Below are 27,622 nucleotides of genomic sequence, written 5' to 3' on the forward strand. Positions count from 1 at the left end.
GTTGATATTATCTTAGGAAGATCTTTAAGAAAATGTTATCCATATAGTTCTTTCTTTCTTGACAAAGAGCCAAGACTCTAGCTTTTATGTTCTATTTTACAGTGTGCAAAGTCATGTCAGACATTTTCAGAGACTTTTGATGCGTGGATGTCTTCTGTCATCTACAATCATGTTTGTACTCTTGAGCCAGGCCTATCGAAACTGAACTCTGCTGCTTTGCTGCAGGTCAGCTTTCATGGACAATTAGTGTTGTAACAGCAGTTTGGTCACAAGTTGTCGTGAATGTTTATCATAAAGGCATCATACTGTAGTAGATCAGCAATGATCAGTTAGTCTTCTGTTTTCTGAAGCATTTCATGTTAGCCTTTTCTTTGATATGAGTCAGGCATCTGCTCCATAAGGCCTTGTCCATTGCTTCTCTGCAGTTATTTAAGAGAAGCCTTAGGCCTTTCAAATGTACTGGTTATTTTTTTCCTCTTTGCTCATCTTGTTCTCTGTGTCCCCTCTCAGTAACTTGTCAGAGACCCCATCAGTGCACAGTCTGACAAGAATGAAAAGAGCTATCTTCCTGCTGTTTGGCTCTGTGTCAGTATCGACAAGTTGTACGTGTTTGACGCTACATGAGGTGACTGGTTCCAGCAGTATGCAGAAGTAAACCAATAAATCTTCAATGTCACTCCACTTATTGCTACTTGATTGTTCTTTTCCACCTGAAAATCACCATGGAAACAAATTCTTTAAAAAATGTTTTTCTTTCAGAAGTCCACATCTTTTAGTATTTTTAAAGGTACATCCTTGTAGCTGCATCATCCGCTAAAACTAGTGGGACATTAATTTAAGATCTGTTTATTAAATTATACTTTATAAATATAACTTTTTTCAACTGAGAATACCCCAGAATTTTATAAACAATAATAAAGATTTTCAGTCTCCAGCAGTCATATATTATCCACATTCTACAGTTGAGTAAACTGAAACCACAATGGAAATTAATGACTCAATCCTACTTTCAGTTAAGTTAATGGCAATTACTTAGCATGCTAGCCCACACTCAAATGGCAGGAGTGTATCAACCTGGACTGCAAGGCTGACCCCAAGAACCAGTGTGCGAATATCTCAAGAGGCTTGCTCTGCTACAGGACCATTCTACTCCAGTTGAAATACTGTTAAATTTGTTGTATTTTGGTCCAGATACTTTTTTTTTTTAAACAAAAACCTAGTTAATAATTAAAAAAAGAATCCCACAATACTCTCCGTTTCAATGGAGTAAATAGTGACTACCATACTGACTTCCTGCTTAAGTGAAATCCATTTGTCCAAAAGAAACATTTTAAAAAGCAGGAGGAAAGGTAAGTATCAATTGTAATCTTTATACACACCGGAAGGTTGTTTTAGGCTCCAAATAATATGAAGTTTTGTGTCCTTGGCATAGTCTTGTTTAATTTTCAGTGTAAATGCCATGCAGTACATTTTGTTAGTGATAATTTAACTTGTGATTTCTCATTCTGTTTGTTTAAATCTGATGTTATATTATAAATTTGATGTGCAAAAATCTTTCGTAAACATTGATACATGGTGCTTTACTTAGCCCCTTGAGTGCCAAACAATGTGTACGCAGCATCCACTCTGATATGGAAGATTCCATGAAATAGAAATCTCTGCATGTTCATAAAAGTGTGGAGATACAGGGTAACAACCAGAGGGCATCAAAGCAGTCAGATTTCTTATCTATTTCAGAATGAGAATAAATATAGGTTTCTTTTCCATATACATACAGATATGAAGCCTGCTTTGTGTGGTATAGCCAATGAAAAATAATTATTGACATTGATCACCCGTAGCACAGAAGTAACAAACAGTGGCCTACGTTTGGTTTAACTAGCATTTGTATGTAATTGTAGCAATAATGTTATATTTTATTAGCAAATATGCTACTTAGTTTACTTTTTTAACACAGCTATCCACATAAATAAAACATTGCAACATATAGTTGCTTTAGAAAATGACAAATCTCTGCTCTGTTTTTTGTTTTGAATATAGGGTGTTGGGCCCCTCCTAAGTAGGGTTTTGATTCTGTTTTCATGGAACACTCAAATCTTCCTTTGACTACCAGGTGCCTTGGGTGTAAATATAAAATTGGGCCCTAGCTGTTCCTCCTCAGCCCCAAATTCTACAGTTTTACACTTATCTGCAGATGCAATGTAGAGAAAACTTTTGAACACCTATTATATTTTTTCTACACGAATAATAGATTATAAAATTAACATCAGCAAGTGGCCCTCATTTCTGTTTAGTAAATATACTAGTGCAAAATGGATATGTGCTAAATAAGAAGATAATTCATTTCAGTTGTGGGGAACTGTAAGCCATGATAAATGATTTTCCTGCACAAAATTCCCCATCTCTGAGACGGTATTAGTTTTTCCTTTAATTACCAGCCCCGGTAATGTTTCCTATCCATAACTGTCTGCAAAATAGACTGTTGTTGAGCAGAGGGTATGGCCTGTTTACTCACCCGTTGAAAAGAGTACCTAAGTTCTATCAAGTTTTCCTCACTTGCACTGAACTCCTCACAGGAGAGTGTCCTTCATTAAAATATTTAAATATTAATGTTTAATTTTACAGACAGAAAACTTCAATGCCATTTTAAGGATATGTAACTTTAACTGGGGAGTTTTTGTCCATAACAAACTGTAGAGTCTTCTTTTTGAGTCTTAAATGAAGACAGTTTAGAAGAATGCCACCACACTTCCATCTCGAAAAGTTTGACTAATGTCTTATTTTCCTGTTGTAAAACACCACCACCAACAACAAAAAAGAAGTTGTCAAGGGTGGTTCTCTCAAAAATGGCTTAGCTGACATTAGCTGCAAATGAGCAGAGCGACACTAACTACTAATTGATTACAGTAATTACGCAGTCTTTGGCTAGTTTGTATTGGCAAACTATATATATACTCCTCGCATAAATGTGAACTTGCAGAATGCACAGAAAAGGTCACTCTCATTTGCATGATAGGCTTCATTAGAATATGCTAAGGACAAGACCTAGTGTTTTATGACTTCAGGTGATGAATAGCTACCATATTACTCTGTTAGCTGAAAGCATGTTTCAGTCACCTTAATTTACATGCTGTTTTCTAATGCTTAAAAAAATCTGTTGGCTCTCTTAGAGAACTGGCAACAGATAACTGTTTAATTTTATTATGGTTTGCATTTAATTCTGTTCTTTGTATAGAGAAAACAAAATCTCTTCTCAATACTTTTGTTTGATGGAAAAATTCTTCCTGTAGAATTTATATTTTTAACAGTAATGGTTATTTTTAATGTGAAACTACAGTAGGAAGAGCTATTGTCAATAATATTCAGCGTTTTTACTCTGCCATTGAAAAAGAAAAATGTTTTTATTTTACCTTTGGGAGAAATCCCTAATTTAACTGTTTTTTTTTAATCTTTAGGCTTTTGTGTACACACTTGAAACTGCTGTAAGCTCTTAGTGTTCTGAAAATCTTAAGTGTAGACGTTCACTGATTTTTCCTGACTTTCACATTAAAATAATGAAATTTCACCTTATTATTAATTTTGCTCTTTAACACTTATTATATTCTTGAATGAAAACTGTTTGCATATTACAGAGGAGTGAGCATAAAGTAGGGGTACTATAGAGGGCTTACAAAGCTGCTTATTATAGGAAAGTAGAACATAACTGCTTGAGGTGAGACACTCCAGTGAGACAGGAGAATGCTGTACATTTATGCTTTTTTTTCTTTTCCATTTATAAGGACATTAAACCACTAGTTCTGAAATCTGTTTCAATGTATTTTTAATATGAAGTGTACAGTACATTTCCTTATTTTCCATTATGAAAATGTTCCAGTAACTTGGTCTCCTATCAAATTGTGATTTTTCCTATTAGCTGTCTTTATCCTAAAAATCTCATTATAACAGAGAAGAAAAGATTTTGTGCATAAAAACATTCCTATAATGTCTATCATTGCCTAATTAGCAATTAATGCAACTTGCTATGTTAACACAGGGTTAACATTTTTAGATATGTTCCTATTATAAAATTTTTTAGTCTTTCAGAAGCTGCTCCAGCGATTAAAACTGCGTAGAGAATGAAAAAGTGGACAGTTTTGTTATAAATTGCAGTTTTGTAATAAAATTGTACAATGAGCTTGCACAAGCTATTTAAAATATCATTGCTGCCACTGAACAGGTCTGTAATTTATTTATTCGAGAATGTTAGAGGCATTTTTGATTTATTTGTTTTTAGAGAAGTTTTGTTAAGCAAGATAATGAGCAGAGCCAGTGTTAATCATTTACTATGCATCTCTGAAAAATGAAAATTTTGCATATCTTTACTGTTGGGGAAAATAAATTTACTCATAATGCTAATGGTCTATTGGTATAATTTAAAAAAAATCTGCTACTCTGGAGAAATTCATATGTTATGCTAAAAGCTAAACTAATCAATATATAATTATATATCCATATGTACATACCTATTGAGTAATCAAAACTATTTGTTATCTGTAAAAATGAAAAATGAATTTGTTGATGGTCATTGCCATAGGTTATTACATATTTGTTTGTCGATAGCCTTCAGACGATTATAGTCACCATGTATGCACAATACCAAGTTTTACTTTCTGATGTGTTCTCTAAAGAGTACTGACTGATTTTGGTGTCATTGTCTTGTCCAAGCATTACAGGTAAAAAATATGATAAAAGTGGGGATTTACTATTATACTGTTTGAGATGATTGAAAGTTTAGATGCTCTTTGGCATGACGACTCTGTACATGCAATTCATAATTCCATTGTTAATTTTTTGCATGGTAAAGTAATATTTAATGTACTGTCCATTGTTACTGCTAGGTCCCTTTGACCATTACTACTTTCCAATTTTCACTCTACAGCTGAAAAACCATGTCTCTCTTTCTCTGACTGTACTTCGGAGTCTGTGTCTTGATATGTTGCTTCATCAAGGTGACTACAAAGAGACACATTTTGCTTACTCTCTCTATTACACAGAAACTTTGTCAAGTGGGCTTCCTGCATTTTTATACGACTGTTTGTTTTCCACGGGACTACTTATGTGAGCAAAGTTAGGCATATGTTCAAATACTTTCCTATATCACAGCCTTACATCTGAGCTACACTGTGGCCTGTGCTGTCTATTGGAGATATATGGATAAGAGCAGTGTTTCTCAAACTGTGCTCCGCGGAGCCCCAGGACTCGGCAAGACATCTCTAGGGGCTCCACAAGTTTGACAAACTGGAAACATCGATAGGTACAACACATACAATCAGTGGACCGCTGGGGCTCCGCATAAATTTTTACACATGTAAAGGGCCCAGAGCCCAAAAAGTCTGAGAACCGCTGGGTAAGAGAGCCCATCTTCATTTTCAGCTCTCATGCTGATTTTTTAGGGTTGGCATCTGTAGTAAATGTGTATATTTTCTTGTAAATAATAGGTATAATATGGAAATCATTGAGAATAGTGTGTTCTGTTCAGTCCATGTTCTTTCAAAAAGAAGTCGAAAATGTCCTTAAGAAGACCACTGATAACAACATGGAAAAACTGCTGGAGGACGAGATGAAAAAAGATTAGGATTGTTTTGTTTACTAAGGAAACAAATAGGAAACATAGTGGAAATGTATAAAAAAATCATGGCAGAGAGAAGTTTAGTCAAGTCTTTCTGTTATAGCCACCCCTTTGGTACCTACACCAGCGACTGAATTGGCATCTTCAGAATTAAAAGCATGAGCTGTGACAGCTCAAGCTAAAGGGCTAATAGTCTGTAGATATGGGCGCCAGTTATCTGAGGATTGACATAGACAGGGACTTGTATTCCATTCCCACTGCTCAGTGGAAAATTTAAAATGGAAAAAAGGAGATGTTTTTATGAACTTGCTAATTAACTTGTGGAACTCACCGTCATAAGGTTAATAGGAGTTAAAACAGTATTAGACATTCATATTACTAACAATATGTGCATAAACCCTCAGGTTTTAAGACATAAGGCAACTACTCACTACCTGGGAATGAGGAAACAGTTTCTCCATGAGCATGTTATTGCCTATTAGAAGGGTTTATGCTGAGGCATCTGGTACTGAGTATGAACACCAGACTAAATACTGTATTGATTAAACTAGGGTCAGCATCCATGCCGTGTACCTCCCAGGTACAGCAACTCTCTGGCAGGCATGGTGAGGAGGTCCTTCTGCATGTATCACGAATGAGAGGTCTACGATCTCAAATTGCTTGGTATTTCACCAGTGGGTCACACTGTGCTAGAACTTCTTCATGACTGTCACAAACTACAAACTTTCCCTATTCTGCTCCAGAGTAGCCCCACTACTCTTGGCTCACAGAGCTATGTCCTTTGCCTTCCCTGCATCACCAAACTCTGCTATGCTTTCCTGCTCATTCTCCTGCTTGTGCAAATCCTATGCAAGGTGTGGGTGGATCCTGTGATAATCATTCTCATAATCTCTTCCTGCCCTTGCCAGTATTGTTTCATCAGTTTCCTCCTTCATGTGCCTCCAGAGCTGCCTTCCCTCCCTCTCAGATTTCCTCACACAGATGTGCAACTGCCTGAGGCATCCCAATCCAGATCTATTCTACTTTGTGTTTGAGTGGGCCTTGTGTGTAGACTGGGCTTGCTACACTGTCATGCATGACATCCTTTCTCACAGTAAATGGCCTATCAAGGTAAATGGCTACTCTTCACTCCCTGGGGGCATCTCCATTACTGCCCTCTGGATTCCATCTCCATTCCCATCCTCATGGACTACCTCCTCCACTTTCAAAAGTTGGACCTTGCCCACTTGTCCGTCTGCTTACTGTTGGTGGCACTCAGTGCCTTCCTCAGCTCTGTGGAGGTTTTCAGTCTTCATTCACCCAACTACCACACACTTCCCTAGTTGCCTTCTCAGCGTCTTCTTCTCCATGTGCAAGCCTACCTCCTCTAGTCCCCCACCGCTTTCTCTAAGTCACTGTTTGTAGCCCTCATAACCTGTTCTCTTGTCCATCTATCCATGAAGATAATCTTTTTGGAGGCACAATGGATTAGTGAGCTGGCAGCCATGCTGGCCTTCTTGTACCACCAACCACAGCATACACTTGCTGATCTTCTAACCTTCAGGTACAGTAAGTAATAATATGTTCTATTTCCCTGATTCCACAATTCCATTTTCATTCACCATTTTAAGGCTGGTCTCTTTCCTCTCTTCTCTTCTTGCCTTGGTTTTTTTCCCCTCCTCCTAGTCCAATCAGATCATTCTTCTCTGACTTTGTTTTGTGGAATCTTTAAGTAACCTCTTCACAGAGCTCAAGACCATCTCCACCAAGCTGGATAAAAACATATGTGCTTGTGAGTCCGAAGAGTGAAGATTTCTCAGGTCGCTAGTATCCTCTCTGGTCTCTGGTGATTTGTTTCTGTCAGATGCTCTATCATGCTTTCAGGATGTTCTCAATAACATATGCTTTTGCCCTCCCAACTTACCTCTTTCATCTCAGAGAAATTCTGGAACTAATAACAGTTGAAGACAGCAGTCATCTCATCAGAAATTGATAGTGTTGTTGAGGCAACAACATGTAAGTTTCTTTCAGCTGTTGGCAAGAGACAGTGCTTACCCACTTTTTTCCCCTCTTGAGGCTTCCACTACTGACTGACTGGTGAGGGGAAAAAAGATAACTCAATTCAGAAGAAGAAAGCATAACACTGAGAGAAAAAATACTATTTCTTGAGCAGTCCTGTGTTTTCTCTTGATGAGTGGGTATGTGGGTCGAAAAAGATGAAGGTGAATCTTAGTTCATTTGCTTCTCATATTTTTTTTCTCTTTATCCTCAGGCATTTTGGCCTGCATCCTGCAGTTAAAGTACTGCACAGTGTTCAAGACTATCCCATTTCACTATCGATGATCCAACTTCCTGTCTCTGCCACTCTGCCCTGCTGATGCCAGTACTTTTGTCATCTGCCCTATATAGCACTCTGTCCACCTCCATCATATTTTGTCCCTCATCACTAAAAATATCTTACCTCTGCTTCTGACAGCACAGCTAGTGGATGTTTTAAATGTCATCTTTACACCCAAAAAACTTTGTATGTCTTGAGCATAACTGACAGGAGCGGGCACACATACAAAATCTTCTGAGATATAAAAGTACATCAGTAATGAGAAGAGGCAATAGGAGTTCTAAAAGGATACATGGGAAAGCAGTACAATGAAGAGATGAACATGAGCAGAGAACAGGAAAAAAAGGGTATTTAGCAAAGTAAAGCAAGAATAATAGAAATGCAGAACTTAGGCAGAAGACATGAGATGGGAGAACAGGAGAAGTGATGGGATGGGGAAAAGGAAAGGAAAAGACTGGGAGAGTAGAAAGTTGTAGCTAATTTATTTATGTTTGTCTTTGTTTTCAGGCTGCCTTCTTTCTTTGAATAGAAGCAAGGTGGGAATGGCCTTTCAGTGTGTGCCTTTCAGACTGTTGGCTCTCCTACCAACTCTCTTTTTACCACATGTAAATAAGTATAACATAATCAAGATGTATGTAGGTTTGTGATGTAGTAATACTGGTATTGCTTTAGTATTCTAGGGAAAGAAAAGCATCCCTACCAGAACAAGATCTCAGAACAGGAGTATGTAAGAATTGCTTGTGTACTCAAAAGGTTCTGTTATTTGCTATGGAGAGAGAGGAGGAAAAAGAAAGCAATGAATTTACTAAAAAGCTTGGAACATTTTATTTTAAAGAATCAGGATTGGTTCAGTTTGATATCTGGGAGATATTCTGTCCATTTTTGTTAGCTTGTCACTCTTTATGAGCAGAATCCTAGATCGGGGCGGACAATACTTTTTGATGGGGGTGGGGGAAGATATTCCATGATTTTCTTAAGTGGTCAAGGGCCAAACTTTTCTATAGAGGGAGTGTGGTGTATGGAATGAATGTTGGGTGCAGAAGGGAGCTTGTTATAGGGGACTGTGATTCAGTAGAGTGTGTGGGGTCTGAGAGGGAGTTTGGTTGAAAGAGGAGTTTGTGATCTGGGTAGGGACTTAGGGTGCAAGGTCCGGAAGTGGGTATGGGTGCAGGAGAGGATTTGGACTTGGGGAACGGGGTGTGGGATCTGGGAGAGAGTTGTAACCTGAGGGAAAGGGTATATAGTAGGTTTGGGTGATGAGCTGGGGTAAGGAGGGGCTGGGGTGTCAGAGGAAACTCTGGCTAGGAGGTGATTACCTAGGCAGCTCCCAGCCAGTAGCCCTGCAGGACTGTGAGGCAGGCTTCCTGCCTACTGCAGTCCCAGACCGCTCAAAATAGCTGGTTGTTCCCTGTGGCTCTCTGGAGACTCTGATGCTGCCTCCGCCCCCTAGCAAATTTCTCAGCTCCCATTGGTTAGTCTCCGGCCAATAGGAACTGTGAGATTTTGCTGTGGGAACAGGGGAAGCATGCAAAGCCTTCCTCTTCCCCCTGTGCCTGGAGCAGAGAGCCACAGGAGCAGCCAGATGCTCAAAGCCAGGTGGAACTGCTCTGAAGTGGCATGGGACTGCTCTGTGCCTGAAGGTCTTGGCAGGATGGCCTGCATCTGGCCTGGCCCTATCCTAGATCATTGAAATCAATGGATGTTTGACCGCTGACTTTGGTAGAAGTTGGATCAGCCTTAGAATTGCCATGTTTTTTCTGTCACCTTCCTCTGCTCATGCCAGATCTAGGATACAATTAGAGAGCTATCATTATAAGTGCTTTTAGTCATCACACATTAGCCAAATGCCAGACGGAGAACAATGGTCTGTGATTGAGTCTTGGTATCCTCTAAATCATGTACAAAATGGTATTACCAACCTTTTTCTACCTGCTCTTTGATAGGTTAATTTGAGTTAATTTCAGAGGTATTTGTGAGGATTCAAACTTCTGTGTTTTTTTTAAATAAAAATATTTCTTATTTAATAACTAAGAGAATGGAATAGGTTTTTTTTAATGTCTTAGATTATTCCTGGACTGAGGTACAACTTAAATGCATGTTTTTACAAGACTGTTTTATTGAAAGATGGGAATATATGGGAGATGGAGGAAGGAACATTCTGAATATATATCAGAGAGGTAGCCATGTTAGTCTGAATCTGCAAAAACAGCGAGGAGTCCAGTGGCACCTTATAGACTAACAGAAGTGTTGGAGCATAAGCTTTCGTGGGCAAAGACCCACTTCATCATATGCATGTAGTGGAAATTTCCAGAGGCAGGTATAAATATGCAGGTCAGAATCTCAGAATCCTGTTTCTGGCCTGCATATTTATACTTGCCTCTGGAAATTTCCACTACATACATCTGACAAAGTGGGTCTTTGCCCACGAAAGCTTATGCTCGAACACTTCTGTTAGTCTGTAAGATGCCACAGGACTCCTCTCCGCTTCTGAATATATGTGTCTTCTAAAATGGGAAGGGAGGCAGAGCTATTTGGATACAACAAAATACAAAAAATTTTTATTTCAGGAAATTTGTAGATGAAGTTAACTGAGATCCTGAAAACACTGGGTAGAATTCACTTACCAGATTCTGCCAGCGATTTTTGATTGTGTGTGTGTGTATCTCCTCCTTGCTCTTTCAGAAACCACTTGAAGAGCAAAGACAAAGTAATGCAATTTACCTGCAATAAGTTGTCAGCGCTTTAAAGATATGTGACATTCTCTAATTGATATTCATTCAGGTAGTTCTTTTGGCAATAATTCTTGCACTCTGAAGGGCTGTGAAAGGTACTTCACATTATTTCTATCTTTACCTGGAATATCTTGTTTACTTTCATACTATATAACTTTCTTAGAAAAAATCCTTGTTTGGAATTATACTATTTCTGCTTGTCACCAAAATGGGATATAACAATTGAAAAATTCTGTAAATATTCTTGAAACAGGGAAGAGTAGAAGTCAGGTATATAACAGTGTGGCTTTGTTTCTTGCCACAATCCCATCTGTCCGTACGTCATAGAGGTATTTGCAATGTTAGGGCTTTTTGGAGGTATGGCTTCTGCAACATTATGCAGGCAGAAGGGGTCATATAATGAGCTTGAAATTGACATATAATAAGCTATTTTGGATCAAGTTTCAGAAAAGCATTCCTTGTGAATACAAAATACCCTGGCATTATCAGCAAACATTTGTCCATTTCATATCGCGGAGGAATGTGCAAGTTCAAAGAGGAAGAAAAGCACAATAAGAAGACTGGGCATGAACAACCAAATTTCACTGATGCATGAACACTAACACACAGACACACAAATATATTTATGCAAAAAGAAAATAGCTCTTTGATAGATCTTACTTACTTACTTACTGCCCGTTATGCCAATGGCACATAGGGCAGCAACAAAGTCCTTCCACTTCTGTCGGTCGCAGGCCAAAGCGCCTGTTGTTCCCCAAGTGTGATGATGGTCTTTTAATTCTTGTTCTACCGTTCGGCGCCAGGTTGTTTTTGGTCTTCCTCTCTTCCTCTTCCCATCTGGTTTCCAGTGGAGTGCAATTTTCGTAATAAATCCATCTTCTCTTCGTAACACATGACCTATCCATCGCCGGCGTCTTTTCTTGATAGATCTGATCCATACTTAATTGGCTAGTTGTCCAAAGTGACACTGACTGTATCAGCATTACAATGATGTTTTTTTAAAGGATGGATTATTCCTAAACAATTTCTCCATTATATTAGGCATGGACATCTTTTTTCTTCAACCTCAGGCATACAGATCCAATTCTTTTTTTATTCAACACATATTCCTGGCTAATATAAAGAGAAATGCCTTTCTGCTCTCCTGAAGAACAACAGGCAGGGAGGGGTATTGACTTAGGTTTGAAGAGTTTCACACATATTTCTGATTTTGTAGGATTGCCTTTGGAAGCTCCTATACTGTAGATCAGCTCATGATGTTGAGTGACTTTCTGCCATGACCGTTCCATTTCTTGGGGATTTAAATGGAAATCTTAAGAATCTCCCTTTTTCTTAAGTGCACAGTAGCATGACTAGAAGAGGATAGGCTAAGGAACCAGTTTTAACGAAGGTATAATTCTGGAGACTGGAGCTCTCAGGAGATGTCATTGCATATAGATCCTGTCACCTCCATACTGCCTGTTAAAACTCAGTTCTACTTGATACTGACCAAAGTTATTACCATCTGTAAAAAAGGTTGTTTTCCTTAGTTCAGTAAATCTCAGTAGCACAAAATCATCACCACAACTGGCACTTTTTCTAGTCACAATGGGGAGGATTTAGCATTGCAAAGATATGGAGAGTGAACTTCCCTTAAAAAAAAGAAAAAAAAAAACCAACCCAACCATACTCAGAGGAAGATAGTGGAATATTGGGAATTACAGACCAGATAAATTGACATTATAATTAAAAATAGAACTATAAAACACACAGATGATCATGATGTAATAGACAAAGGGGCTCACATTGCCCAGAGGGAACAACCAGCCATTTTGAACAGCAGGCGAGTCCCTCTGGCACTGTCCCCCCTGATGGTGGGAGGAGACTTTGCACGTTCCTCCTGCCTCCAGTCCCTGATTGGGTTCAAGGATCATGCAAAGTCTCCCCCCTCCTCTGCCGCATGGCACCTAGAGGAAACCGTCATCTATTTTCAACAGCTGGTGGTTCTTTCTAGTGCTGAATGCCCCTGGCAGCGGGAAGAGACTTCGCTCACTCCCCTGCCCCCAGTTCCCAATTGGCCTGGGGGCAGGGAAGCTCACAAAGTGTCCTGCCCCCACCCTGCTGGGGCACATGACACCTAAAGGAACCCACCAGCCATTTTGAACAGCTGGTGGTTCCCTCTGGTGCTGTGTGCCCCCTAGCAGCAAGTGGAGACTTTTTGTGCTCCTCTGCCCCACAGGTCTTGATTGGCCTGAGGTGGGGGTGCAGCAGGGCAGGCCTTTGGCTGGATCAAACAGCGTGGTGGGCTGTATGCGGCCCACGGGTTGTATCTTGCCCACCCCTGAGATACAGTCAGATTGCAGGGGACGGGACAGCTTGCGCTATCATAGGCTAGATGGACTGCAGCCAAATCACCCAAGTCAAGCGTTTATTCTGATTGGCTGGAACCAAGGGTAGAAGGACTCCAGGAGCCAATCAAAAAGCAAGAAACTACAAGGCTCTGTGAACATCCTGAATGCCAAAAATAAAAATCTATAACAAGCAAACAGGAGCCAACTCAGCTTGAAACAAGCTGAATTTCCATGTGAACTGGCATCACTGCAAGGATGTTGGTAAAGAAATCAAATAGTTTTCGATGGAGAAGTAAAGTTGTACTGGGGATCAGAAACTGGGTAAGAGAGAGAAAATAGTTAATCTTTTGCTATATTATAAATTATGAGAGGTCCTCAGACAGGTAATAGGTTCACATTTTTAAGAAATCCATGAGGAAAAATTTTGCTAATTTTCTTTTCTTTTTCAAATAAACTGTGAGCAGCAGAATGAGATCAGTATATACTTTTGATCTTTATACTAAAGAAATACACCTGTTTTACACTGTGGAAACAGCTTTAGAAGGTTACACACCTGTGCAGATACCAGCATGCAATTGTGTATTTGCGGGGTTCTTTTGGATGACTATCTTATGAAGGAGATTTTCATCTGATTGCATAGAGATATTTTCTGGAAAATGAAAATATGTGTGAAATAGTGATGAGTAAATCAATTTTTTATTAAAATGTTGAGTCTATTTTTGAAAAATTTCTTTCTCATGAATATGAAAATTTAAAAAAGAGCATTGATATTGGGGATATAGTGCTATGTAATGGATTTTATTTTTGTGTATTAGTTTAAAAGAAGAGATTTCACTAAACAGTGTGTATTCTTTAGGGCCAATCCTTAATAACTGACATACCCATTTGGTGTCAGTGGGAGAAGGATCTTCCTTTTTATGGTAGTTTGTGGATTCAAAACATAATTAATATTAACAGCCCAAATAGGTAGCCAACAAAAGAGGTAGAATAATGTGAAAGAAACAAAAATTATCTGAAGGTCACCTTACATGCAAATGGTTTGCATCTAAACGTAATTAAGATAAGCATATACACAGGGTAATCTTAGTGTTCCAAGTTAATAGGGCTTCTAATCTTACTGCATTTTTATCCTCAATTTAAAAAAGTCACCTGGGCTTATTTAAAAAAAAAAAGATCGGATATGAAACTGCAAAGTAACTAGCTCATCTAATTGTCCTTCACTTGTTTGTGAAATAAAAAAATACATTTCTATCCTGCAAAGTATTATGTGCTCTTAATTTCTATTGAAGGGAGCTCAGCAACCTGTAGAAGGTACTTATCATCTCTCAGGATTGAGCCATTTGATGCGATTCATTTTCTCTCTCTTAAACTGCATCTTAGACTGTATTTAATTAATGCTTGTAAAGAAGGGATAGTGTATGGAAAATGTCCCAAAATTTGTTTCTGTAACCAAAGAAAAGTAACGTTGTTATTTAGGTGCATACTATATTTTGTACAACTATAAATTAAAGGCCATGCTCAGCAGAATTTATAAGTTTCCTGCTGTTTTGCCCCTTAAATGAAGGCCTGATCCTGCAAGGTGCTGGGTATTCACTACTGTATTCTGCTTGTCTTTACATATGAGATACTCAGTCCTTTCTGGATCGTTGCCCTAAGTACCTATATTTTGAACACTGCAATGATGGGAAATTTCAAAATGAAGTTCACCAAAAGAAAGTGTATTGTTTCTGCTGGGGGGAGGGGCGGAGGGCAGGCAGGGAGAGAAATAGTTATAATATGTAGTCCATAAAAAAAAAAGTTGCATTTTTTTTGGGTGGAATTTCTAAATGAAACTGAATCAAATTTAATGGCTTATAACATTGCATGAATTTGTCAAAACTGATCAGCTGGATTGTTACACAATGAATACTGAAAATGTTCTGTTTTTAAGGCTTATAACAGCCTACGGGCAATCAGAATTCAAAATGTTATTTGATGATATCAGAATGCTAATGAAATTATTATTAATAGCACATATATTAATCTTAATGATATATGTAAATGTGAGCAAATGTAAAGCTGTGTTGACAACAAAAAGATTATTTTCCTGGTGAAAGGAAAGCTTAGGTTAAACTCCGGTAATCAAGTATAAAACACTTTGTTATAAATACCTCAAAATAAAAATTTGCTGACAGAGATTTTAAATATTAAGTATGAATATGATAACTCAACATGTGTTTTGTTTGTTTTTTGTTAGAGTAAGATTTTTTAAAATACAAATATTTTTTTTAAATTTTAAAATAGCACGAAAGAGTCAGCAACTGACTTTTCATATGCATGTCGGAATAAAAAGAAGTAAATAAGCCTTAGTTATCCTGGTTTTATTGCATTCCTGTTTAATAAGTATGCATTTTTTGGGTTTTTTAATTCGTTTTGATTATGGATTCATTTGGATAATAATTGAATTTAACTAGTTTGTGTTTTTTTTTATGTTTACTACTCTTTGGCTGATTAAATAAATCAACAACCCCCACTCCCATAAAAACAAAGTTGTAAATATGTTTTGTCTTAAATATATTTGTTAATGAGGTTTAAAATGTTGCTTTTATGTTGTTTTTGGTGGCGTTTCTTTGTTCCTTTGTTTGTTTTGTAACAGAAGGATATTTTTAGTAAGGCAGTGGATTTGTATCTAGAAAGTGTAAAAAAAATTGTTATTCTGTAGTTGCAGTCATAAACTGTACATTAGATTTTTATAGTAATCTACCATTAAAAATGTTTCATTTTGCCAGTGTGATACGATCTTTACATTGCAGTGAGAGAGAAAGAAAAAGAGCTTTATTATATATGAGAATTTCATGTCATGTTACCTGTTGAGGGCCCTGTAGAGTCAAAAGTATAGTACAGTGACTTCTTGACAGTGTGACAGACAGTAGCAGCCTTAGTGTCACTGTGTATTATCACCTCCTGCTAGCTGGAAGCACTCCCTGAAGCCGGTCTAGGTTGCATAGTCCTAGATGAGGTCTTCATGGGTGCTGACCATAAAAAGTTCATCAAAGTAATGAGGCGAGGCGAGAGCTTGGCGCTCATGGGCAGAGCACAGCACCAAGGAGTGTGAACTGGCTCCAGCTGTGACAATAAAACAGCAGGTGGCTGCTGTCATTAGGGGTGGCAGATGAGGCAGGGGACTAACATTCAGCCCACAAAACTCTCATTTGTTAGCCATCGCCACTGTACCATGCAAAATAGCTTCCATCTCAGTCAATTTTACTTTGCAAAATATTATACACTCGCCATAAGAAAATTAGAGCCTTGGGTTTACAGGTTCCTTTGATCTTATTATCACAGAACTGTGCACTGTCAGGTTAACTGGCGAACTGGGCTCCCCCCTCCATGAAGAGCAATTTGAAGGTTTTTACAATAATTTTATAATGTGGCATTTTCACCCACGTATTTGTTTCCTGCTTAATGTTTTGGACTCTTTTCTTTGTAACTTTATAAAAATCAGCTACCCTCTCCCATGCATTCTGTGTCTGCTATGGGCTGCTTATGGCATCAACTTCTAGACCATGCTATAAGAATCACATAGTTACCAAACTACTTTCCACCTGTGAGTCCTTAATAGGAACAGTATATAAAAATCTATCACGTCAGTCATGGTTCTTGGTATCTTTTCTAATCTCAGGAATAAAGCTAATTGTGAACATTCTGATTTTTATTTTATTTTATTTTATTTTATTTTATTTTCTCTACATTGAAAAAGGAATTTATTGTGGATTAATGTTATTATTCTTGCAGAGGGTGACTTAGTATTTAAAATCTGAGGCCTATCTGGATTTGCAGCTTTTTGGAACTGGGAGTTCAGATTCTCTCAGTGACAACTTGGTCATTCATTTTCCATTGATTTCAGTGGAAACATGATATTCCATACAGTTTATTATGTATGAATCTTTCAAATGCAACCATAAAAAGGACGCCTTTTTTTGCTCACCACAGGAAGGGCCACAATATCCAAAAAGAGTTTCACCTGCATTTACAAAATTGAAAGAACAATTACATTCTTACATTTTCATGCTCCGCCTTGATTATGAATGCTTATCAGGTATTGTGAATGCAAATGAAAAGTTAGACACATAAATGAATGACTTATATGTGCAAATAACTCAATAAGTGAATTTTTTCTGTGTGTTCAAATAGAAATATGCAGTTAATCTGCCTTTAAAAAAAATTCCTAACATCCCATGGAACTTTTCATTACAGTTTGGGTTTACTTCTCAAAGTCTTAGACCAAAATTTCCCATTTTGCCCATTATAGTGGTCAGTGACAGTGTGTTGGTGCTTTACACCTGTGAAATAATTGCATGGCAGTGTTGCTTCATTTGAATCACTTGTAAAACACTTTCATATACTTTAAAATGCAATGCACTGAACAAAATGTATATAGTTATAATTGTTTGACCAAAATATTAGAATTCTCTAGAAATGTCAGCATTGCTATCCAGGAGGAGAAAAATATTTTTTAAGAAGAACAACTTCTATACAACTTAGCTCACAGAAAGCCAAGGGACAGGAAATTGCACTGAAGTGGAAAAGAGGAATTATTAGAAACAGAAGAAGGGGCTGGAACAGTGACTGTACCTGTTGTCAGCAGCTAAAATATAACAATGAGGAAACATAGGCTGTTATTCTCCCGTGCCTCCCCCTACTCCCATTTGAACATGTGAAAAATTAATTTGCTCTGTTTTAACTTGATGAAAACCAAACCATACTCTTAAGTATGATTGACTTAAAATGGGCACACTTACCAGCCATGTGTCTGAATGGGAATGGAAATGACACAACTGATTCAGAAAGAGCAGTCTACTGGTCAAGCTGACCAGCGTGTTAGCCAGGGGTGGGCAGGATAGGGTCCGGATTCGGCCCACCGAGCCATTTGATCTGGCCTATGGCTGCTCCCCCATCCCCAGGCCAATTGAGACCTGGGATTGGGGGAGTGTGTGAGGTCTCTTCCCCTCTCCAGGGTCGCACAGTGCCTAGATGGACCTGCCAGCTGTTCAAAACGGCTGGCGGTTCCCTCTAGGCACTGCATATCCCTGGCAGGGAGTTGGGGGGTGAGAGGGAACAGCCCCTTTCTGCCTGATGGTTGTAGTGCTTTCTTCAGTAATGGATTTTCACTTCTCCTAGTCCTTGTGGTGTTCTAGAATTCCATGGTGAAGACATTAGAAAATTCTAGCCTGTATCACAATCGTATTTTCAAGCATTGTCATTTTTTGCATGTTAATAATCTGTTCTTGATGCAAGGCACTCTGAACACTAAGCCTAAGGTTATATTTCAAATTTATGAAATCAAGGTTCTGTGTTGTGGTAGAGTGGGAAGGTAATAGCACTGATACAAAGCATTGTTTTTTTAAATTTTTTTAGTTCTTTGTGCAGCTGTTAGATTACCAAACACCTGTTGAGGTGACTGTACACAGATGTTTGACTGCCAGTGAAAAATAATAGAACATGTGATTATTTTAGCTTAAAAATGGTTTGGTAAGGTGTGTTTTGAAATATAATTACATAGTTGTGCTGCCTACCGTTATCACTTCACATTCAGTAACTGCTTAAAATATTGAAACAAACATAGCTTGTAATGGTGCTAATTTTGTCATATGTTTTCAAAGTGGATTCTTGACAAAGTAAACACCTTTTGACTTCAAAATTTTGGCCACTATTTATCTCTTTTTAATTTGCTCACTATGCAAGCAAGGTAAGAGTGGAGATGTTTTATCTTTTATCTAAAATAAGCAGTTGACTGTAAACTGGCTTCTACTTTTATTAAACTTTCCAGGATAGCCAAACTTTTTATATGGATTATATTCATAATAGAATCATGGGTGTTTACTTTGGTCTTTAAATGTTCAGCATATCAAATCACCTTCTACAGAGATTTTCAACTTTAAGAAAAAAAGATAAAATCATGTATTATGCTTTTTTTCATATTGCAAGAAATGCCCACTGAGTTCAACATTTTCTTCAAGTGGATTATTGTTTTTAGTAATGATGCATGAACACCTTTAGTTTCATTGCCAAACATAGGTGTTTGGGGAAAATTAAAAGGCACATGTTCCCTAAAATTGATTGCATTGTGTTTGTTTTTTTGTCTGACCTGTTTCACAGGTCATTAATTTTTAGTTAGCCTGTTCATTAGATAGTATTTTCCTGTGAATAATATTAGAGTCCTCCTATTTCCACTGAAATTCTATGGAAAAAAAATAAACCTTGAAATGCTGTATCATTCATTTTAGATGTCATAGCTACAGCAAAGAAATATCTGCTTTTTTATTTTAAAGGAGATTCTGTTGTAAATCTCATTAAGCTGACTAATTTTTGCCTTGGTTTGTCTTAGTTTTGCCTTAGTTTGCTTTGTACGCTTTTGTATCTTGAAATTGCAGTAACTAGCAGAACCAACAGCCATTGGATATCCTGAGACAAAGTGTGTGTGTGTGTGTGTGTGTGTGTGTGTGTGTGTGTGTGTGTGTGTGTGTGTGTGTGTTTGGCAGGGGGGCAACCTGAACCACAGTAAGGAACAGTCCAACTACAGGATGAGCAAGTGCAGAATGATGGTAGAATGTGCTTTTGGGCACTTAAAGGGAAAGTTTAGCACTCTACTGATTTGGTTATACCTTGATGAACAGAACATTCCTTTTGCGGTGACAGCCTGCTTTGTGCTCCATAATACTTATGAGCACAAGGTAGGTGGAGGGGACTGAGTCAGAGCGCCTAGCCAGAGAATTTGAGCAGTCAGACATCAAGACAATAAGGAGAGCACAGCACAGGGCAGTGCAAATTAGACTTTGAAAGAAAGTATTATGAATGGCCAGTTTTGAGAGTCATGCACGTTGCTGTCAATGAGGTGTCCCTGCATTGTGTGCTTGCCTGTAAACTCCCTCCCCTTTTACCTCTTCAATGGAAGCAATAAAGAGACTGTTGTTCAGAAATAGTGCATTTTTATTTACAGAACACAGCAAGGATAGAGAAGGAGCCATAGTGAGACCCTTGGTGGGGAGAAGAAATCAGAAATGTGAGCAGGACAGCCTTTTGCTTCACAATACTTCCCTGGAGGTTGAGTAAGAGGCTGCCATTGAGTTCCCACTTGTGTCTTGGAGCTCCTGGGGGAGGAGGTTATAGAACTGGGTGAGGAGGGAAAGTTGGTCCAAAAGGGGTGAGTGGAGAATCTGTCCAGGTACGTGTCTTGGAAAACTGCCATGTAGTCCATCACAGCCTTGAAAGACAAGAAGTCAGTCTCCTGGTTCTTCACTCGCAGTTCCCTGTAACCTCTCCTTTCTCGAGGCTTCCCTCACATCTCCTCCAGAAGCATATTCCTCCACTCGGTTACGCGCTCCCTGTCCAAGTAGGCAAATTGCATTTGCTCCTTGAACATGTCTTCCCTTGTGCATTTTTACCTTCAGATTTGTATGAGGCAGACAGCTGGTGGAGCTGGGGGACAAAGCAACAGGATCAGAGAAAGGAGAAGTTACATGGGCACACATTACAGGAGATACATTGTGGAGCCTAAAATCTAATGTGTTAACATACAGTCGCAGTCTTTCTAAAAACACTGGAATGTGTTCTTTGCAAGGCCACAGTTATGCTTTAAAGAGGCCACTGTACAGTAGATACACAGTAGAGTTCTCAGGGGAGCATCTGGACTCAGTTTGATAGTAGGCATGGTAAGAGACCAAGCAGGGCATAATCCTGTAGGACAGTGGTCCCCAATGTTTTGGGGCTGCCGGTCGCCTGGGGGCGGGGCTGCTCACGCGCTGTATGTACGGGGACGGGGCTGCTCATGGGCCACGTGCCTGAGGGCTGGGCCAAGCATGCATCGCACGCCCGGGGCCCAGCACCGGCATGTGCCGCGACCCTGGGCAGAAGCCGCCCAGGCGCCGCATGCATGGGGCTGGCACTAGCATGCGCCGCGACCCTAGGGCAGGGGCCGCCCATGCGCCCGGGGCTGGCACCTGCTGCACGCCCGGGGGCAAGGCCAGCCCAAATTGCTCCACAGGCGCATATAAATGGCCCGGCGGGCGCCATGGCGCCCGTGGGCACTGCATTGGGGACCACTGCTGTAGGAGGTAAGGCAGGCGGTATCCAGTCATGCTGGTGTGGCTGGGCATCTGCTCATGGGTTACCCCTCTGTTTCTAGCATACCCCACTTACCAGGAGAGTGCTATTTTTCTCCTTCCCCCAGGAGCCTGTGGGTGGGAGTATGTGGGGGGAGGGGCAGGCTCTGAAGCCATGCTTCACTGGGGATGGGCAAATGGAGGTTAGTAGCAGAGGTAGCAGCTAATAGCTTCCTCTCCTTCATCCACGTTGCCATGTGAGATCACACAGAGATAGGGATCTGATGCTGACTAAATATGGCCAGCAACCTGGTTCTTATGCTGCAGTGCTTTGTGCTGCAATGACACCAGACCATTTTCTTGTGGCTTGGCATGGAAAGCTGTCCCACTGTGCAGGAAAGAATAAGGCTGGCTTTCCCAGAAACATTTGAGAAGTATTAAAGGGGCTCCTGTATGACAACTTCATGGAGATGTGCAGGGAGGATTCCTGATCCTTCTCCAGACATGTTAATTTGCTCCAGGCCCCTGCACTGTGTAGGCACAGAATATACCACACATCACACCCAATTGCTTTAACCCGCCTTTAGCAGGATAAAAAATTTGAACTCACTAGCAGTGCTCTCCCCAGGATCAATGCCCGATGTGAGATGTCCTGGGAGAAGGGGATTGCCTCCAAGGTAATAAAATGTTCTGTGCTATCAGTCACATAGGTTGCTCCTCTCTCCTGCTGACCATTTTCCTCCTCCTCTTTGTCCTCCATGTTGCTACCTGGACTGCCTTCCTCCTGGGATTGAATGCAGCTGCTCGTAGAAGCAGCATGTTTGCAGTGAATCTCCAGAACATCTGTTTGACCCCTTTATCTTTTGGTATGACTGCCTCAGCTCCTTTATTTTCACATGGCACTGCTGGGCATCCCAGGCATGACCTTTCTTCACCATCGACTTTGTGATCGTCACATAGATATCTGCAATTTGTTTGCTGGTTCTGAGCTCTGCGAGAACAGATTCCTTTCCCCACATACTGATGAGGTCCAAGGTTTCCTGCAGACTCCATGCTGGTACTTGTCTGCGCCCACGGGAACTGGAACTCCTAGAACGTGAAGTCATGGAACTCATGGTGAGGTGTGCTGCTCAAGTGTGCTGCCTGCTCTGAGCGTGTTAATCACAGGAAATGAAATGCAAATTTTCCTGGGGCTTTTCCTGTTCACCTGGAGAGCAGTAGAGTTACAAGTCCTGGCCAGAGTGGTCACAGCAGGGCACTGTGGAATGCCTGCCATCAGCCAATAACATCGTTGTTCACAGTGCGATGTCTTCATTACTGTAAAGTCAACCATGCGAGGTCAAACTTAGCATAACCACTCATGTCAACTTTAGAAGCCCTGAAAGTTGACAGAATGGGCTTGGGTAGTATGGACTCGTTGTTTAGAAAATTGACCATATGTAGGTAAGTTCAAACTAAACTCGTAGTGCAAACCAGGCTTTAGACTCTTATGCCAGAAGAGATGGAAGACAATCTTGCCTATAACTATCAATTTATGGCCATGCAACTAATAATTGTTTTCCCTCCTGAGCAATACAGACTGGTGATAAGAAGACAGCAATGGAAACATACTGAGAGACAATTCTCTCTCTTTTGGATGAGAGATAGAGGAATATGCAGGAACAACAGAGCTGATTGATAGTGTACAACTTATCCATAATGATCTGTCTAATATAGACAGTAAATTATTCTGGAGATTGATATAGGTCATTGAACAGTACATTGACAATCCAGTTGTCTATAATTATACAAAAGGGGTCAGGATCAGTGACAGATATGCCATATAGGTATACCCAAGACTTGAGATGTACAGAAAATTATTCCTTCAGTGTTGCCATATTCCACGAATTTTCCTTTTCTCCCTGTTCTTCCTTTTCTTCCTGTTCTCTGTATGCATCCAGCTGCATTCATGGCATCTTTACAAAGAAAAAATGGAGGGGAGATTTCTAGACAATAAGGTTATAGCTTGCTCATCTGATTATTATGTATCTATTTAAATCTTTTTCCTAAATTCTGCTTTTTTGGACTTAATTCAATAATGATAAGTCTCCCTTGAAGGGATCACTGTATTGTAGAGTTGTATGGGCTTGTATTCATATTCATAAGATTTGGATTAATTTTTTTTGATCTGTGTCCCAGAGTCAGTCCCGAGTGCAGAAGTGCTGCTAGGAGTCAAGGAGAAACTGGGAGAGAGAAGTGTGAGTTAATTAGTAGTATCCTCTCTGGCTAAATAGGGTGCAGCATTGACCATTTCCAGATGTAGTCTCACTGAGTTACCATACTGTTTTTTTTTTTTTTTAAGGAGCATTGAGGTTAGATTGTGGGGATTTGATCCCTCCCCTCACCCCAAGGCTTGAGAAACTGAGTTCCAGGCCCAATTGAATGTCAAAGCAAAGTCTATACAGCTACTTATCATGTACTATTAATGAGCTCTGCTGGCCTAAGTCTGTGGACCTGGGCTGAGAGGCTTGGTCCCAGATGCAGAGTAGAGGTAGCTATTGGGGCCAGACAGTTCTGTTACAAAGACTCAGTTACTAGGCGAGTCAGCAGAAAAACACTGCTTTTCCACGTATGGATCTAGAAGCTGTAACAGATATTTCACTTTTAAGCTGAGTCCCTTTTGTACAGTCCTGTTGGAGAGTTATTGGTAATCTACTCTGGACCCTTCAAAGTCAGCAAACAACCATGAAATTCCCAGGATTTTAGACTTGTGCTGCAAGGGAGAAGATAAGCTTATTTGTATAGCATCTTTGCTTCCTAAGCAGTTTTACAAATTTCTGTAGTGTGTTATCTTAAATTGAATAGGGTATCCTGGCATAGAGGCAAGATTTGTGACCTTTGGCAGCAATGTTCTGCATAGGTTAGTGAATTAAGCACTCTGAATCAAAGATTCACCAAAATTAGATCTGTAAAATTTTAACACGTGGCCATTTGTATGTGTATTTGGTCTCCCCCCCCACCCTTTTTTTTCCCCTTCAAAAGAATTTTTGTCCTTTTTTGCGGGGGTGGGGGTGGGAGAGCGTGTTAGGTATTTTTGTTCAACAATCTGTTAACTCTAAGGGAGAGGTGGAGCACAGGGGGAGCCTCACAAGTCTGGCAACCAGGATTTTAAAAGGTGGTAATCCTGGTGCCTAACTGTTGTAAAAAATTCCATCATTTTCTGGTCTTATCAAAACAAAAGCAATATTTCACTGATCATAAAAAGATGCATAAAGTGGCAATACATTTCCTAACTTTTTTACAACAAACATAATTCTTGGAAATCAACTTACGTCATTGATAGAACTTTTAAAAATTTAACTTACATCTTAAGTAGAATAATAGATCACGACTCCTTTCCTGACACTTTAATACTTTCTATTTATGCTTTAATTGTAACTATCTAAGCTTTCATGTATAAATGATCTATGTCAATCTTTAATTCACTTTACTCCCTCCGTGTCACACAAGTCTTTTATTAAAGATAGTTTTTAAAAATATATAATATTTGCTGTAACTTTCAATGGCAATTATTCATGCATAGTCTATAGTGCTAACACTCCAATGGTGCATTGCCCTGTGAGATCGTGTGTGAGAAGCCTGCCACACCAGCATGCAATGCTATCTTAAATTCATTTGTCTGGATGAACTTTTGTCCATTGTAGGGACAGCATTAATCTTTTTTTATCCCTTTGGGATGGGGTGGGTTGGATGGAATATTTTGCCACTATCTCCACGTGACTAGGCAAATGCCACACAAAGTGTTTTTGTGAGCACTCTGATTAGTCCCTTACTCTTACTTTCTTGCTTAGTCCATCAAACCATGCTGCCTCTTGAACTGTTGACCTTCCTTTTCTAGAGTCTAGTGATCACTGCAACTGCTCTTTAAAGGAGTTGGTTCTGCTCAAAGAGCTGACTAGTAGGCCCAGATGTCATTAGCACTATTGCCAAATCAAGCATTCAGAAATCATGGTTCAGGCTCCCCACCCCAAATCGTGAGATTTTTAAAAAGCAATACATTTACTTGTTTATTAGACTTCGGATTTTTGAGACTGTTTCACATTTTCAAGTATTTCTCCTCAACCATCAGAGCTAGAAATTATTATTTTTTTAAATTGTAAGCTAAGATTTTTCAAGTCATCACCTACTTCCAGAAGTTGAGGACTTTGAAAAAACTACCAAGTATCAAACTCTTAATAACATTGCAGGAGTTGGCAATGTTGCTTGAGGAGCCTGGGTCACTTTACCTCCCATAACAGAAAACTTGGTCCAGATATTTCCCCAGATTTGTAGTTGTTGTATTTCTGAACCCCAGCGTCATCTTTTTGACATAGAGGCTGACTTGTAGAAAAATATTTTGCCTGAAATAAGTGTTTTCGGTGTTTATTGTGTAATTATGTATTTAATTTGTTTTTATGTGTTCATGTATTTAATTTATTTAAAAAATGGCAACATTATCATCAAAGATCTGATCCCAAAAAACATCTTAACGCTACCTGAGGTAGTAGTGTGAAGAATAGCCCCCCTTCAGCATTCAACTCATCTCAGGAAGCACTAAGCTTTTCAGTATCAGGTCCTTTAGCGTGATAGTTGAACGAGAACATGATGGTGTTTTCCGAAACATTTACAGTGGCGTTTTTCATCTTTGTTTTACCATTTTGTTTTGTGCTATAGAAAAGCAGCAAAATGGTTACTCAGTCCTGTAGCACTGCATATATTCAGTTGTTCACATGAGAACCCCTGTTATACAGCATTAGAAATAAGACCTTTTTCCTCGCCTGTTTATTTTTCACATGAAGCTTTTTCTCTATTTCCGTTGCAGAAATGGGCACAGTAGTATATTTTAGTTTTTCATTTGCAGTCTTCACATGGGCAGATTCTGATGGAAAAGTTTCCTAGAACATACTTGCATATGTGACTGAAATTTTTACATTCAATATATTAAAAAGACACTTTGCCATTATAATATAACAAGCCTTCCTCCCCCAACTTTGACTATTGTGTATCTCTCACATATTATTATTTTAGTTTTTTATTTTTCTTCTAGACAATTAGGAGAGAGGATGGAGATTTTTGATTAATAATAATAATAATAATAGTTAATAATTTAAAATATGTTAGATATACTTAGAACAGTGTCAAAATAACTCTCCTTTCTTTCCCAAAACAACAACAGTAAATTTGGATTGCCTTATACTCTTAGAACACAATTTTATGTCAGTACAATTATTTTCCTTATGTATAGAAATTCTGATGACATTTGCATAGTAACAGTCATGATAGTGTGATAGATTTTTTAGGTTTCTAAAGATTGTGGTGTCCATACATATTAATCCCATATGAAAAAAGGAGAGTCTGGTATTTTTAATGTCTTCTTATAAAAATAATGAAGTCACTATCATTTTAAAAAGACAGAATTATGTTCTTACACCCCGAAGGCTTCACAAAAACGAGATTCTCTGTAATAATGTGAAAGTGCCCAAAGTAGATCAGACATGGAGAAGATACATTAACATATTTGTGAAGGAAAAGTACTCTTTCTTGGCTTTTGTGGCTCATATATGCCATAATGCTACAGTGTTTTACAGTCCTTGCATTGTCCATTAGTGCAAACATGTCCAGATGAATTCAGCATTTAATGTTAAAAATCTTATAACATGCCAGTTTGATTTGTAGCCCTTCATATCACAGAATGCTAATTAAAATCATATTTTTGCATATGTCATGCTTTTCATGTACATATGCAAATAGATTCTATTGCCTTTCAGCTATTAGTAATTAACTTTATGAAGGACAGCTGTAATACATAATTAGCAAAAATGTTTGCAAGCCCTTTTTCACACTGAAAGTTGCAGCAGTAAAATTTTTGCTTATCAAGAGAACCATTTTAGTCTGAAGCTTCATTCTGATATCTAAATTGTTTGAAGTAGTCACATGATATCCCTGAATTGATGTGATGATGTTATCCCTGGAAGAATGGTATTCAGTAGGCTCCTGTGTTTTTCATTTCATAGGTCACTAGACTTAAATTACTTTAAATGAACTACTTTGTGCTTGGTATAAGGCATTATGTCAGGTAGTACATTTGTTGTTGATGTCTTAGTGCCACCTGGATAAAATTCCTATGCACAATTTTATCACAAATATTATCCTTCCCATAGTTGCAAAAAAAATAAAAAAAATAAAAAAAAATTTGAATACTATAAATGCTGTTGTTTTTTCATGATTTATCTCCTTAAATAATTAATTTCTTGAAGGTTGACCAAACACAAGTAACGATTAAAGGGCCTGATCCTGTTGTCCTTATTCATGAAGCAGTCTCACTAAAATCGGACTGCTCATGTAAAGTGGTGTTGCAGGACTGGTATCTTTTAAGGCAAATTAAATAGAAGGCTAAAAAATGTTATAGAAGTGAAAAATAAATTTGTTTTTCAGTAAATCACATAAAATATTTTTAAACTGCAGTGGAAATGAGGTACAAAATTATTCTATCAGTTGATCAGTGATTTGTTTTTATGACTGTTTTATTGTATCTC

The 27,622-nt window shown here is 38.8% G+C and overlaps 1 protein-coding gene across 1 annotated transcript in view; it reads left to right on the forward strand.

The window, feature by feature from the left end:
- ZNF407 (zinc finger protein 407) overlaps positions 1-27,622 on the forward strand; it is a 456,924-nt gene that overhangs the window by 151,462 nt on the left and 277,840 nt on the right. The gene's annotated exons all lie outside the window — the stretch shown is intronic.

Source organism: Pelodiscus sinensis, chromosome 2 (assembly GCF_052426305.1).
Source record: "Pelodiscus sinensis isolate ZL-2025 chromosome 2, ASM5242630v1, whole genome shotgun sequence".
Classification (NCBI taxonomy): domain Eukaryota; kingdom Metazoa; phylum Chordata; order Testudines; family Trionychidae; genus Pelodiscus; species Pelodiscus sinensis.